Genomic DNA, 14,128 nt, shown 5'->3' with positions numbered 1-14,128 from the left:
AGTCTTCTCAGATGACCCCCAAACACTGAATTCAAGTCACAGTACACAGTGAAGACAGTGAAGCCGGTGGCACAAGCATCATGATATAGGGATGTTACTCATACTATGGTGTTGGGCTTATTTATCACATACCAGGGATCAAGGATCAGTTTCAAGACATCAAAATACTTGAAGAGGTCATGTTGCCTTATGCCGAAGAGAAAATGCCCTTGAAATGGAGGTTTCAACAAGACAACGACTCCAAATACACCAGTAAACGAGCAACATGTTGGTCCCAGACCAACAAGATTTACATTATGAAGCGGCCAGCCCAATCCATGGACCTTGATCCAATAGAAAACTATTCTAGCAAAAATGCTATTTCTGAGGCAAAACCAAGAAATGCAGAAGAATTGCGGAATGAAACAGGTGCCAGAAGTTGGTGGACTCCATGCAACACAGATGTGCAGCAGTTCTCAGAAACACTGTTTATTCAACTAAATATTAGTTCAGTGATTCAAAGGAAAGCAACAGCTTGAAACATTTTTCAATTCATGCAGTGAATATTTGAGTTTGCAAAGAAGAATGTAGACACTGCTATTTTTTTGGAACACACCCTTTTTTATGGAACATTCCCCTTTTTGATATGATTTTGATTTGGAATAGAATGTTCAGTGTTCCCAATGCATTTGCTTGTATGCTTGTAAATAAAAGCTATTATGAGGATTTTGTTAATTTTTTTAAATTTTTTAAAAATGTTAAATTTTTTTTAAAAACACTGCTATTATTCTGAACACAACTGTACAAAGCCATAGGGGTCTGAACAGTACAGCAGTGAGATAGACTACATGGTCACATGTTCTTGTTGCGCACAGTATGCTCTAAGGCTTCCCTCTGTTTCTGCTACACACTGTATTGTCAGCTTGGGAACATCTGGAAGCAATAACGCTTCCTCTGATATTTTCTATTAAACACATTATTCTGCATTACTTACTACCAATGAAGTAAAAGGGAAATAAAATACACACACCCAGGGGCAGATTTACATATGGTCGAATATCGAGGGTTAATCAACCCTCGATATTCGACTACCGAATGTAAATCCTTCGACTTCAAATTTCAAAGTCGAAGGATTTACCACAAATCGTTCGATCGAATGAAAAATCATTCGATCGAACGATTAAATCCTTCGAATTGTTCGATTCGAAGGATTTTAATCCATCGATCGAACAATTTTTCTTCGACCTAATATGGCACCTCGGAAGGTTTTAGGTGGCGAAGTAGGGGGTTAAAGATTTTTTTAAAGAGACAGTACTTCGACTATCAAATGGTTGAACGATTTTTAGTTCGAATCATTCGATTCGAAGTCGTAGTCGAAGGTTGAAGTAGCCAATTCGATGGTCGAAGAAGCCAAAAAAATTATTCTAAATTCAAAGTTTTTTTTATTCTATTCCTTCACTTGAACTAAGTGAATTTGACCCCCAATGTTACAGCTCAGTTTGGATTTGTAATTGGGATCTGATATCAAAATTACACATTTTAGGTGCAGTGAAGGAGCTGCTACTTAAAAGGAACTTCACCCATCTAATTGCAAAATGTGCACTCTAATGAACTTTCCAATATATTGATTTAAAATCTGACTTACCGTAGTTCATTTTTTACAATTGCAATTGAAAGTAGTCTTTGTCTCTCCAGGTCAGTTAATCAGCTGGCTTCTGCTACACTGTTTCAAGAATCAGAACCAGCAGTGCAAGAATAAAAAAGGGACAATCACTCCTTTGGGCGAATTTATTCGCCAGACACAAATTCGCTGTGAATTTCTGCGTTTCGCCGCCAGAGAATACATTCGTGAATTTCCTGCGAAAAATTCAACGGCGGCAATTAACGGACGCCCATTGACTTTGATTCCGCAAATTTTGTACAAATTCGCCCATCACTACTCCTTTCCACAACAATTTCATTTATATTGTTTCTCTCCAGCAGTGGAGAGAAAAGAAAGGCACAGATACTGATTTCAATAACAGTTACAAATAACGCTAATATTTTTTAAAAAATTTGTAATGGAAAGATGCTTTGAATTACATATGCAAAAAAATTATAGGTGGAGATCTCTAATAGTGGCAGCTTTTGTAAGTACGTAAAAGTTTCCTTTATTATCATTCTACAGTTTCTGTTGCTCTATAGGCATAAGAGTATGTATTCAGCTCTCCATAGCTTTCCAGAAAATCATCTTCCACTTCCTCAAGTGCACCCTCCTCAGCATCTAAATCTCCCAAACCTTCCTTCCCACCCAGCTCGCTTAGCAGTTGTTCAACGTGTTCCATGAGTTGGGAATCATCAGACTTCAGCTTGCGGTAGAGCTAAAAGTAAAACATAATGTGGGCTGGTTACTTAGCGGTAGTCTATAGTGGTACTAATTGCACAAAGCTCTTAATGGGCAGAAAACAGGATTATCTTAAAAGGATTTGCGAATTCCAGCACAGAAAAGAAACACCGTGCAAACATTTCATCTCATTTGGAGAAAAAAGTAGAAGAAATTTGCATTAAAATATTATTACGTTAGTGTAATTTGTTTCTAGCAGTAACATGAAAATAAGGAGCCAACGCTCCTTCAAACTATGAAGTTGTAGGGACAACGTGAGTAAGATAAATGGCATTAAATAAAACTGAATCAAACTTTACAGTCCTGGCAACATGTAAAGAAACAATAATACACTTAGCAAGAAATATATGTAGGTGACAGCTTGCAAGCAAAATAATCAGGCATATTTTATAATAATAAAAAAAAAGGATTGCACATTGTAGCTTTCTGACATACAATAGAGCAGTTGCACTATGGTTCTGCATGGTCTGACTTGTTGGTTTCATATAACATGGTTACATAGTTATCTTGGGTTGGGAAAAAGACCATCAGTGCGACCCCTCCAAATGAACCCCACATATACTGTATGCACATACTTATACCAGCCTATCTACACACTCACTTATATAAACTATATCAACAAATATCTATACTAACTGAAGATTTTAGTATCACAATAGCCTTGGAAATTATGCTTAGTGAAGAAATCATCCAAGCCAATCTTAAAGGCATTAAACGATTCTGCCATCACAGCAACATGGTGCTTTGAAAGCACCATTAAATGAGAAGGAAAGTAAAATCACTGTGGGGTGAAATTTTTAGGCACCCCCATTGATTTGTAGTTGCTTAGCTGTCACCCCCTCCTCATGCTCCTCTTAAAAATAAAAAAACACACCAGTCTGGTGTACTGTTCCTTTAAGCCGCCATCTTCTTTTGTTCAACCATGTGCCCCATGAGCCAGTGCTAATAGAGTGCAACAATAACTTCAGTACTCAGCCCGTATTTGCCTAAAGGTGGCCATACACTATTAGATCCAAACATTTGGAGAGGTCGCCAAACGAGCTGATCTTAACCAGATATGCCCACTAATGGCTGGGAGATATTGGGTGAATCCGAACGTTCGGCCCTGGGGGGGCGAACAATCTGATTACAATGGTGTGAATGGGCGCGGACGGATCAAAGGAACGCATCAACTAGCCGATGCAGTCCTGGATAGCTTAAAAAATTATACTTGCCCAATTTTGGCCTGATATCGATAAGGAGGACCCGTTGGGAGTCCCCACACACGGGCAGAGAAGCTGCCGAAATAGTCTAAAGAACCAATATCAGCCTGTGTATGGCCACCTTAAATTTCGAGTGCCGATGACTGAAACACTGGAGGAAGATGGTGGCACACAGCAGACAGAACCCCAGACTGGCAAGTTTTGGAAAGAAAAGAAGCTCTATTGCAGTTTAGCAGGGAAATGACTAAAATTACTGAAGGTGCCTTAAAAACTTGGCACCCTTAGTGATTTTATTTTTCCTTCTCCTTTAAGGTCTGTTCCATCTGTATGTCATGCATCCAAATAAATGCACCTTTAGTAACGGTAACCTATTGTTATATAAAGGCAACATAATAATCAAAGAAAGTCTAGGTATTCATTGGCAGAGACATTTATCACAGTAATCAGGCTTCTTCGAGGTAAATTCCTTTTTTAGCTCCAACAGCTATTGCTTGCTATAGATGGAGCCCATATGCAAAACATGAGGTCCACATGTCCTTTACTGTATGGAAGAATAATACAGGTTTTTCTTTTTTTTACAATTGTCCAAGAGTGTGAGTGAAAGAAATACATAAAAATGATTGTTATGTGAGCAGAATGTTCCACTGGTCATGACATGCTAATGAATGGTTGGATATATAATCGAATAATATGGAAATATGGAAGTAATATCCTTTAGCCCAACAATGTCCAACTTTCATATAGTTTGACAAATTGTACCTTATACCAAATGCACAGGATATAAACCATATTAAAACTGTTCTTATAAAATGTCTAAGAGGTCCTTGCTAAGTCTGAGGTCCTTAAAAAGCCCAAGAAGCCCAAATGTAGCCCACAGACCTTCAGTAGGACAGCACTGCGCTACACTGGACCCTGTAACAAGCAGGACCGTCTGACATTCAATGTTTTTTGTATGTTGCACTGGTTTCATTTATCATTCATTCATCAAAATATCGTCCAACAACAAACCATCAACCGCTAAAAACAATGTTGCACCGTCTACCAGCCTCCAGATGCTTTACCAAGCCACAAAATGGAATGACTGTGAAATGTAAACCCTTATATATCAGTTTTTACAATGCTAGTATAATACATTTTAAACAACAGCCACCTGCTCCTCCATTCAGCCAACCAGACACTGTTAACAGAAAATGAAGTTGATGAGAAGAGAAAAGAAAAGCCTTGTGATGTTACTTTGTTTAGAATTGGCTGGAGAAACGTCAGGTAAGTCTTCTCTGCTCACAAATATTTTCTGAGCTGAACAACATCACAAGACTACTTCTGGTCAACCAAAGGGAACAACAGGCGAAGTTGACTTTTTATTGGGGGGTTACCATTTTTCCTGCTCAAGTGAACAGGCTTATGGCAAAAGGTCCAGCTTATTAAAGTGCATTGTGATGATGTGCTGCCATTACACCAACATGTATAGACCAATGGAATGGGACAAGTACATTTATTGCTACAAAGCTGGAAGAATTCAAAGTAAATTATACCTTCATATTGGGTATAAACTGCACAATAGCCTTGAAGCTACAGTAGCGAATTTATTTTATTCTGTAAATTGAGACAATTAGTTTTTTACCGGCAATATCCACCCACCCACCAAAAAAACAGGTCTTGATATTACACTACAATATCATATGCATGGGTCTTTAACTAAACATTATAATTAGGATAGATCAACAGTTACAGAAGTGGCAACATATTCAAATGGTAAGATGGAGATCTGTGAGTTGTATCTTGCACCGGCGCCAGTATCAGGAGGGAGGAAAGACGCTGTACATGAAATTTCTAGATTTGCTTTCCCTAAAAGCCATATTGTAATTAACATGTTGCTGTATTAACTCAAGGCAATGGCAGGTCATCAAATTCCACTTTACTAGTTCAAAGGGCAGCGATATATTTGATAACGACAGGTATTACACGTAATCTTTAAGCACTTTTTGTGTCCTACATTAAATCATATAACCGGTCATTTAAAATCATCTTGCGTTTCTTTTCCCCAAGCAGCCCGAGCTACAATCATTTAGGTATCATTTGCAGATTAAACCAGCAGCGCTTTTCCATTTTGGATAGTCCATACTTTATTTAAATTTGTCTCTGAAGAACAGAAAGACAGGCCGAATGGGCTTTGCTGTTGACCTTGTCCAAGATTAAGTGAGCTCTGGAAATTACTGGTATTAGTCACCAATATTTCTTGGGTGTGATAAATCCACCAGAGCAGAGTCTGACCCTGTCAGGGATTCTTTTCGGTTTAAAGGCAAAAAGAACTAAACGTAAGCTACTTTTAAATGAAACAGCACACGGAGAGGTTCTAGAAGGGATATGGTCATGTCACTGATAACTGATGTGACTGGTAGCAAAATACAAAAAGGTGCATAACATACAGATGGAGAAAACCGTATCTATCATAGGATGGAATCCAGTAAAAGCAAATAGCCAGTAGTTTGGTTTCAAATGCCACATCATTGGTAGGTAAAGGGTTAATGGTACCAAATACCTTGCTTAAGTTTCATGCTTTATTTACCATTTTTTATTTTTCTAATACAGTTATCAAAAGGTGAATATTTCACTATTTCCACTTTTGAATTGAATAGCTTTGTCTTCACGACTGGCTATAGATGTTCCTTATCACTTCCAATAGCCCTCATATTGTGTTGTAATTATTTGTGTGAACCCAGCAAGGGGGACATGGATTACTGACCAGATAAAGGTAGATAGCAATTGAATACAATTCTCACACGTAGGGGCACATTTACTAAGCTCGAGTGAAGGATTCGAATGAAAAAAACTTCGAATTTTGAAGTATTTTTTTGGGTACTTCGACCATCGAATAGGCTACTATGACCTTCGACTTCGATTAGAACGATTCGAACAAAAAATCGTTTGACTATTCGACCATTCGATAGTCGAAGTACTGTCTCTTTAAAAAATACTTTGACTACATACTTCGGTAGTTTAAACCTACCGAGGTTCAATGTTAGCCTATGGGGACCTTCCCCAGCACTTTTCTAAGTTTTCTTTGATCGAATAAAAATCGTTCGATCGATCGAAGTATTTGCGCTAAAATCCTTCGAATTCTATATACGAATTTGGAGGATTTTACTTCGAGAGTCGAATTCGAGGGTTTATTAACCCTTTGAAATTAGACCATTGATAAATCTGCCCCATATGTAACAATGTACAGGAATGAAATCTTTCATCTGGAAACCCATTATTCAGCAAGCTCCAAATTACGGGGAAAATCCTTTTCTCTGTAATATTAAAACAGTGCCTTGTACTAAAATATAATTAATCCTTGTTGGAGGCAAAAAAATCTGATCTGGGTTTATTTAATATTTAAATTACCCTTATCCATAAAACCCCGGGTCGGAAGCAGTCTGGATAACAAGTCCCATACCTGTATTATATAGGAATAAGTATTTCCCTGTACAAAGCACCTGAATGTTTTACAGATAGTCTGACAGAACTATATACTTTTATATATTTTAACATTTGTTCTTACAGAACAGTTATATAATATTTATCTTGATTTGGAGGGATCTTTAAAGGACAAGGAAAGTCTAAAATAGAATAAGGCTAGAAAAGCTGTATTTTGTATACTAAACATAAACATGAACTTACTGCACCACAAGCCTAATTAAACAAATGATTTATGCTTTCAAAGTTGGCCACAGGGGGCTGTCATCTTGTAACTTTGTTAAACATCTTTGCAAGACTAAGACTGTGCACATGCTCAGTGTGGTCTGGGCTGCTTAGGGATCGTCATAAACAAAGCTGCTTGAGTTCTGCATGGCTGGTAAGTCAAGGCGGGGCTCCCCCTGCTGTTCATAAGTATGATTGTTTCCCTGCTCAGCAGTTAGGGACCATCTGACAATTCCTATCCACAGCAGTAAATGAAGGGAGAATTTTACTGCAGTCAGGTTTCTTATAAAAACGGTACACATTTTTTAATTAAAGTATATTGGAGATAGGTTCTTTTTCATTAAAGAAAGTAAAAATGGGATTGTATTTTTTTGCCTTTCCTTGTCCTTTAATGTACAATCCATTTTCTGAGAAGTCCAGTCATTGTCACCAAACTGGAGGCAGCCTGAGGAGGATCTGTGTTACTCTTCGGGGGAAGTAATTATAAAGGTTATGTACTGTAGCTATTTTTACACGTCCCTTCAGTTACACAGCCTTATACCACATTGTACGAAATCACAGTCCCCGTCCTGTGGCTTTACTTATAATTTTGATGCCTGAAGCATAAGGAGGAAAATATTATATTTTAGGTCACAAATATGTGACAAGGAGATAAACTGCATGCATCTGAATCTGTCCCCAGCTTTAATTCCCAAGGAGAATGAATTCCTTTCCTGCAGCAAGCCTCTATTGCAATGTCACACAGTCATATACCGTAACCATACATTGTACTCCATTGTAAACCACTCTCGAGAGAGAGCAATGCGGCACTGAGTTGGAGAAGTAAAACATATTGCTGCACAAAGTAGGGCCCATAATTGCTACAAACCATATAAAGCAGCATGGCGGGTGCTATACTAACAAATACAACTAGTGCAAATGCAACCTGGTAGGACATGGTAAGCAATATGAATAGTGATGGGTCGAATTTATTCGCCAGGCATGGATTGTCAGTGAATTTCCGCACTTTGCCAACTGTGAAAAGAGTTACGCATATAAAAATTGTCAATTGCTTCGAAATTGTCACGTGTCAAAATTATTTTTGACGCCCATTGACTTCTATGTATTTGGAGAATTTTTTGCTGATCCGCAAAAATTTACAGATTCTCTCATCACCAAATATGAACCTAAAGTTTGGTCTATCCCTTTATGGTTTTGAGCTGCTGACTAATAGATGAATCCAAACCAAATATGAAATGTAAAGCAGTACCACCCTTTCACTCAATAATACTCCCAAAAGCAAAATAGCCTACTGTATATTATGATATTGATTCATTGTTATTCTGGTCACATAAGACACAGCAAAGCTGTAAAGAACGGCAGAGTCCCTAGGAATAAAATGGCAGTTAAAATACTGTAGTCTTAATTAACCTACTAGTGATCACTTGGGACTCCTCAGCTGTAACCGAACCACTCCGGGTAAAAGCCATTACAGCATGAACACAATGTTGTTTCTTATCTACATTACCAGATAAAGGCTTTACTTTGTTTACAATCTGACTTGCTTTTCTTTAGATAATACAGCACCTTCATTTCTTGAGAGCTAACGCTGTTTGTCATTTGTTTTTACCTTGGAAATGTCTATTCAAGCCAACAAGCCAACTCTATCTTTAAAAGTAACTCAGGCCAAGTATAGGGCAGAGACACGTTCAGATTCAGGGAGATTAGTTGCTCAGCAACAAATCTCCTCTTCTACAGGGCGATAATCTCTGCGAACTGCCTCCCCCTGCCTTCCTGCCAGCTAGAATGTAAATCGCTGGCGGGGTGGCACTCGGAGCGTTTCGTTTTCCTAAGTTGCCCGAAGTTAACTCACGAGGACTTCGGAAAACGAATTGCTCCGAGTGCCATCCCGCCGGTGATTTACATTCTAGCTGGCGGGAAGGCAGGGGAAGGCAGTTCAGGGAGATTAGATGCCCGAAGAAGAGGAGATTTGTTGCCGGGCGACTAATCTCCCCAGATCCTTTCTTTCAAAGCTAATTGTTGGATGGTTGCTACTGGCAAATGTACTTGTGCAATTAAACATGTCAAACCCATAACATATATGACAAATATATATATTATGGAGGTAATTTATCAAAGGTCGAATTTTGGAGTTATGTGATTTTTTTTTTTAGCTGTAATAAACTCAAATGCACTCACAACTTGAATGGGAGGTTGTTTATGAAAAAAATTTGAATCAAGTTTTCCACCGAAAAAAAACTCGAATGTCATCTTCATTAACATCTTCAAATGGTTCAACGCACCTCTGCCATTGACTTTTTCATGAACTCGGCAGGTTTTAGGTGTGAAGTATCAAATTACAACTGTTTCCAGGGTCGAGCTGTGATAAATCTCACATTCTAATTAGAATTCGAGTTAGTGGTTTTAAACCCGAAATTGTGAGTTTTGACCAAAAAAACGATCTGAAGATTCAAATTTACCATTCGAACCTTAGTAAATCTGCCCCCTACGTATGTATAAAATAGTATACTGTATATATATTTATACACACACAGTATGGAGAAATGCAAATCACTCTGGTGTATATATCCATACAATAAAAAGTGTCAATCAAACAATATAAGAATGATTCAGGTAAGTGACCAATAAGGCCATCGATTAGTTTAAGGAGCATATGGCATTCCATTCACTTAAATTAATTACTTAGAAAGTACAATAAGAGCATTTTGTTTTCACCTCTCTTTTATTTTTTGAAAGGATTAAATGTGTATGCAGTGTTAAAACCAAATACCTTATGACCTCTTGGGGAAAAATGATTGTGAACTCTGCACACTATCTGGTCCTATTTACTGTAATTTTAGGGCTGATTAGTAAATTCGGGGAGATTAGTCGCCCCCCCCTCCAAGAAGAGGAAATTTGACGCTGTGCGACTAATCTCCCCAAATCTGATCACGTGTCTCTGCCCTTACAGGGCTATGGAGTCTGAAAAGTAGAAACATTTACTGATTGTAAATAATTTTCTGTTAAATGGAGAAACCTGCTCCAGATATTGTCAAAGAATTTCCAGCAACCTATCACCTGTTGAATTCTGTTAAGGGTGCTGGTAGGTGTATTTTATATGTTGCTCATCCATGAAATACAGAAGGTGCCTGCACTAGGGTCCTCCATCTGGCTCAGCACTTGTTCCTATTAAAAGCTACTGGAGAGACTGAGTGCTTTCTGGCCCTGTCTTCTTACACAAAGTAAAACAATTATTATTTCAATAACAATACCAAGCTGACGTGCGTGAAAGATTATGCTATTAATATGTAAAGAAATGTACTGGAAATATTTTAAATAATGACGGAAATGAGTTGAGTCTTCATTGTGATGTACAACACCTGTGTCACCCGTATACTAAGAGATTCTGACACAAAATGTGGAGAGAAGCCTCCGCAAATGAATGTGATTATGTTGTTTTGCATATGCTCAAACTGCCAACAAAATCCCTTGAATATTAAATATCTATAGCTTTTAGGTCAGGCACTATATTTGTCATGGGAATATGCAAACAAGCCCACAGCTGACACGGATCAAATCTTATGAGGCTAAATAATCTTTTGATTTGCATGAAATCAATGGCTTACTGGAATAATTCAAGCTTCTGCATGACAACTTTTTTACTGCAGCCTCTAAACAACCCATATGCCACTAACAGCGCAGCAAAAGGGAGGGAAAAAAATGCCTCTCCGGAAATAAAATATTCTGCATATTTTTCACCTTCATGAATAAACGAGGTTTGTGTCCACTTGTTCAGAAACCTGTTTATGCAAAGCAGGCCGAGTGCTGACATAAACACTTGTCTCTTCTTGGGTACTTTGATTAAATACCTATAACCAGGGCATTACTTTGATTAAAAACTATGGGTGTGCGGCAGCTTGTTGTAAGCTACTAAACAATTATTTCAGTTTTGTGACAAGGTAATGTAGGCTTTTTGTATAACCGTAGGAAAGATTAAAGATGAAATTTAATGCTAAAAGCAATTGTGGGAGCTGCTATCCTCCACTGCAAACTATTATACAACCCTATGTTATACTACATATTACTATATACAAGTATGTGATCCGTTATCCGGAAATCTGTTCCAGAAAGCTTATGGGAAGACCATCTCGCATAGAGTCCATTTTAATTAGTGATGGGCGAATAAATTCGCAAATTCACGACTAATTTTTCGAATTGCTCAAAACGTTCGAATTGCTCGATTTTTTAGTGAAAAGTTTGAATTGCACCATTTTTTCGTGAACGTTTCAGTTTTTTCGCTGTTTCCCAAATTTTGTGGGAAATTCGCAAATTTTTCGGTGAAGCAGGAGAAATTCGCCGATCACTAATTTTAGTTATCTGTTATGTTTATGTCAATAAAGCCTTTAACATATCTGTGTGTGTATTTTCTGTTTTTAAAAAAACAAAAAAATTATAGGGCCCTTTATAACTGATTTGTCTTTATTTAAAACCCATAGAAATCCGCTTGCCAAATTCATATTTCGTTTCACATGTAAATTACCATCATGCTGCATAATAAGCAACAATCAAGTCGGCATTTGAACATCTATCTGTACGGATGAAAGGCTGCTTGTGTCCGGGAAGAAGTGTAAACTAAATAGCAGCGCACACCTAATTATTCATGATGGTTTCTTGTAGCTTTCAAAGGCTTTCTTGAAAAATAAATCCAAGATCAACGAGCAAGGATAATACGCAATGTCCAATTAGGCAAATGTGAATATACTGTATATACTGTGACTTTTCGGGCGCGCGTCCAAAATTGGACGCAGTTGTCAATTTTTTAGTTTTACGTTCATTTTGTGGCGAAGCGAAACTGAAGAAATTCGCCCATCACTACTGGCGACCCATTTTTTTTTGACGGCGGCGCCTGTTTTTTTGACGCCGGTGGCCGTTTTTGACGCCGGCAGCCGTTTTTTTCTGACCCGGCGAAAAAATTTTTTACGCCGGCGAATTTTTTCGGACTAATTTTCGCGGGCGTTTTGCGAATTTATTCGCTGGTGGCGAATCGCGCAAATTCGCTGTGAATTCGCGCCTGGCGAATAAATTTCGCCCATCACTAGTTATCTTCCTTTCCTATGAGTTTCACTGTGTTATCGCAATAAAGCAGGACAGAAATTCAGAGTGGAACTAGTAAAAGGAGGTTGAAGGGCTAAAAGTAGAAGAAGAACCCTTCACAATGCAAGACATGTAAGATATTAGAACATGGACCCCGAGGGGCAGGACTTGAAGAGCAGTGAAAAAGAAGAAACCATCACAGTTAGGTATGGACCAGCTTAATTAACACAGAGGCAATGTCCCAGAGTTAAATGAATAACAGTGTGGTTGATTTTCACTTTCAAAAAAAAACCTCTGAGGCACAACAAAGTAATACAGACCTTTGTTCCAATAATCAGAAATCATGTTGGAAATATGTACATTTTATCTATAGATTTGACTGATGTACTGAACGGTGCAACTCAAAAACATGGAACAACAGTGATTGTAGGTAGGGAAAGAGACTACATTTGGCAGCTGATTTATTATTATAAATCTTGGCAAAAAAGGAGATGGTGATAATAGCATTTTTCAAAAATGATAAAAAATAGAAAACTTGCCACCTAAACATGCAGCTAGGTTTTAAAAATTTAGAGAAAAATGTGATTGTGGTAAAACCACAATCTCAGAAATTAATAAATCTGCCAATGATTTAGTCTCCCGTTAAATCCAGTGTATACTGATACTGGTAATTGGATTGTTTTTTTGGCGAAAAGTCGCCAAATTTTCAATTAGCAGTCACCAGAGACCACTTGAGGTAAAAGACAAAGTTTATTTGACGCAAGCTTTGTGGATTTTGAACTCACAAAGAGTGGAACAAATCAATCACAGAGTCGTTAATGGAAAAACTATTTGCAATGCGAAAAGTTATGCCTTTGCGCGAACAAATTTTTCAAAGCACTTCTTAAGAGTGCGCAATTAAAATTCGCAATGCGCAATTAAAATTCACAATGTAATAACAGTTTAAGGTAGGAATGCACTGAATCCAGGATTTGGTTCGGGTTTTGGGCAGGATTCTGCCTTTTTTAGCAGGATTTTGATTCGGCAGAATCCTTCTGCCCGGCCAAACTGAATCTGAATCCTAATTTGCATATGCAAATTATGGATGGGGAGGGAAATCGCATGACTTTTTGTCACAAAACAAGGAAGTAAAAAATGTTTTCCCCTTTCCACCTCTAATTTGCATATGCAAATTAGGATTCGGTTCGGTATTCGGCCGAATCTTTCGCGAAGGATTCGGGGATTCGGTGGAATCCAAAATAGTGGATTCAGTGCATCCCTAGTTTAAGAAACAATATTACATTGCGAGATGTGGATTTTAATTCTTATTAGTGCGAATTGTTTTGCTCTTTGCGACTTTTATTACATTCCCCTGGTAGACTTGTAAAAAGGAAGAGTATAGAGTTATTGCTCCATGGCACAGAAAGAACTGCTATCACAGCCAAGCAGGTGGATTTGCCCTCAAGGCCAGGGTACTAGTGACCAAGGCTAGCTTGAGAACAGAATCCATCCGGGTCAAGGGGGCTCATGGGAGAATCTGTATACACAGAATTTGATTCTCTCCCAGTAGCTTCTGATCATTCATATATTAAAAGACTGCATTTTGCTCATGGTCATCTACTTCGGTGTCAGAGCCAATCATAGTCAGGCATACATACACACAAAAGAAGGCAATAAAATATGTAGATGTCAGTGGTGAGTAATGTGCCTTTTGCAAGTGTCTGATGTACAGATATTAGCATATTATTCAGCAATAAAGTTCATCTGCATGGACGAGAAGTTCTTTGAAAGATGAGCAAGCTGTATTTCTTTTAATCACTCACGCGCT

At 38.1% G+C, this 14,128-nt stretch overlaps 1 pseudogene; it reads right to left on the bottom strand.

Annotated features, from left to right (window-relative positions):
• Positions 1 to 2,135: 2,135 nt before the first annotated feature.
• LOC108719669 overlaps positions 2,136 to 14,128 on the bottom strand; it is a 250,167-nt pseudogene continuing 238,174 nt past the window's right edge.

This window comes from Xenopus laevis, chromosome 6S, assembly GCF_017654675.1.
Source record: "Xenopus laevis strain J_2021 chromosome 6S, Xenopus_laevis_v10.1, whole genome shotgun sequence".
NCBI classification, from domain to species: domain Eukaryota; kingdom Metazoa; phylum Chordata; class Amphibia; order Anura; family Pipidae; genus Xenopus; species Xenopus laevis.
The sequence above is the reverse complement of the archived record's forward strand: the minus strand, read 5'-3'. Positions and strand labels throughout refer to the sequence as shown.